General features: G+C 40.0%; 3 non-coding genes across 3 annotated transcripts; all 3 read left to right on the forward strand.

Annotated features, from left to right (window-relative positions):
• Positions 1-376: 376 nt before the first annotated feature.
• TRNAD-GUC (transfer RNA aspartic acid (anticodon GUC)) lies at positions 377-448 on the forward strand. Its single transcript has one exon. It is a non-coding gene; the product is annotated as a tRNA-Asp (tRNA).
• Positions 449-1,193: 745 nt separating this feature from the next.
• Positions 1,194-1,265, forward strand: TRNAD-GUC (transfer RNA aspartic acid (anticodon GUC)). Its single transcript has one exon. It is a non-coding gene; the product is annotated as a tRNA-Asp (tRNA).
• A 745-nt stretch (positions 1,266-2,010) lies between these two features.
• TRNAD-GUC (transfer RNA aspartic acid (anticodon GUC)) lies at positions 2,011-2,082 on the forward strand. The gene has a single exon. It is a non-coding gene; the product is annotated as a tRNA-Asp (tRNA).
• The last annotated feature ends 418 nt before the right edge of the window (positions 2,083-2,500 follow it).

Below are 2,500 nucleotides of genomic sequence, written 5' to 3' on the forward strand. Positions count from 1 at the left end.
GTGTCTTTTCCTATGAATTGCAGGCTAAAATGGACTTGCATCCCCTACTTTCAAAGGGAGTAACTGTATAGTAAGTGAGATAGATAGACCGATATCATGTAAGCTTCCTGGCCATGACCGACCAGTAGAGGATAACAGAAAAAGGTTTTTAATTGAAATGACTATCTTTTTTGCAAAGTGGTATTGTAGTCTTTGTTTCAGCTGAGACAAAAATAAATCTTTTTATATGCTTCTTATTTAGGGTTTTATGTTAGCTTGATAACATGTAGCACATAATCTCTGTGGCCAATGACACAGACGCATCTCGAGACCTCACCCTGACATGTTTCTGGGTGTATTTTCAGCTCCAATTTTGCCTGCAGATTCAAGAAGTTAGTCCTCGTTAGTATAGTGGTGAGTATCCCCGCCTGTCACGCGGGAGACCAGGGTTCGATTCCCCGACGGGGAGAACATTGCAAGTTTTTATCAGGTTCAGAGATTCGTTGCTCAAGGTTATGGAGAATCAAAGTCCGAATCCAATTGTAGCGTGAAAAATATACCACTTGATTTTGAGAGCATAAGAAAGAACCAGAAACACCAATTGCATAGCCTCATTTTTAGTTTGGGTATCACCCCTTGCTTTTATCTAGCATGGCATGTACTGTTTTTGTGCATTACAATATTTGCATATCATCCTCTTACAATTGGCTCATGCTGTAACACAGGAGACAGCTATGTAGTGGACAAGTCTCTTGTGAGCTAAACCTGATTATGACATCACATCAATGTAGCAAAGCTGAAACTATTGTATGCCTACAGAGTATAGACTGAGAGAGAAGTGTCTTTTCCTATGAATTGCAGGCTAAAATGGACTTGCATCCCCTACTTTCAAAGGGAGTAACTGTATAGTAAGTGAGATAGATAGACCGATATCATGTAAGCTTCCTGGCCATGACCGACCAGTAGAGGATAACAGAAAAAGGTTTTTAATTGAAATGACTATCTTTTTTGCAAAGTGGTATTGTAGTCTTTGTTTCAGCTGAGACAAAAATAAATCTTTTTATCTGCTTCTTATTTAGGGTTTTATGTTAGCTTGATAACATGTAGCACATAATCTCTGTGGCCAATGACACAGACGCATCTCGAGACCTCACCCTGACATGTTTCTGGGTGTATTTTCAGCTCCAATTTTGCCTGCAGATTCAAGAAGTTAGTCCTCGTTAGTATAGTGGTGAGTATCCCCGCCTGTCACGCGGGAGACCAGGGTTCGATTCCCCGATGGGGAGAACATTGCAAGTTTTTATCAGGTTCAGAGATTCGTTGCTCAAGGTTATGGAGAATCAAAGTCCGAATCCAATTGTAGCGTGAAAAATATACCACTTGATTTTGAGAGCATAAGAAAGAACCAGAAACACCAATTGCATAGCCTCATTTTTAGTTTGGGTATCACCCCTTGCTTTTATCTAGCATGGCATGTACTGTTTTTGTGCATTACAATATTTGCATATCATCCTCTTACAATTGGCTCATGCTGTAACACAGGAGACAGCTATGTAGTGGACAAGTCTCTTGTGAGCTAAACCTGATTATGACATCACATCAATGTAGCAAAGCTGAAACTATTGTATGCCTACAGAGTATAGACTGAGAGAGAAGTGTCTTTTCCTATGAATTGCAGGCTAAAATGGACTTGCATCCCCTACTTTCAAAGGGAGTAACTGTATAGTAAGTGAGATAGAAAGACCGATATCATGTAAGCTTCCTGGCCATGACCGACCAGTAGAGGATAACAGAAAAAGGTTTTTAATTGAAATGACTATCTTTTTTGCAAAGTGGTATTGTAGTCTTTGTTTCAGCTGAGACAAAAATAAATCTTTTTATCTGCTTCTTATTTAGGGTTTTATGTTAGCTTGATAACATGTAGCACATAATCTCTGTGGCCAATGACACAGACGCATCTCGAGACCTCACCCTGACATGTTTCTGGGTGTATTTTCAGCTCCAAATTTGCCTGCAGATTCAAGAAGTTAGTCCTCGTTAGTATAGTGGTGAGTATCCCCGCCTGTCATGCGGGAGACTGGGGTTCGATTCCCCGACGGGGAGAACATTGCAAGTTTTTATCAGGTTCAGAGATTCGTTGCTCAAGGTTATGGAGAATCAAAGTCCGAATCCAATTGTAGTGTGAAAAATATACCACTTGATTTTGAGAGCATAAGAAAGAACCAGAAACACCAATTGCATAGCCTCGTTTTTAGTTTGGGTATCACCCCTTGCTTTTATCTAGCATGGCATGTACTGTTTTTGTGCATTACAATATTTGCATATCATCCTCTTACAATTGGCTCATGCTGTAACACAGGAGACAGCTATGTAGTGGACAAGTCTTTTGTGAGCTAAACCTGATTATGACATCACATCAATGTAGCAAAGCTGAAACTATTGTATGCCTACAGAGTATAGACTGAGAGAGAAGTGTCTTTTCCTATGAATTGCAGGCTAAAATGGACTTGCATCCCCTACT

This window comes from Pseudophryne corroboree, unplaced genomic scaffold (genome assembly GCF_028390025.1).
Source record: "Pseudophryne corroboree isolate aPseCor3 unplaced genomic scaffold, aPseCor3.hap2 scaffold_1109, whole genome shotgun sequence".
Classification (NCBI taxonomy): domain Eukaryota; kingdom Metazoa; phylum Chordata; class Amphibia; order Anura; family Myobatrachidae; genus Pseudophryne; species Pseudophryne corroboree.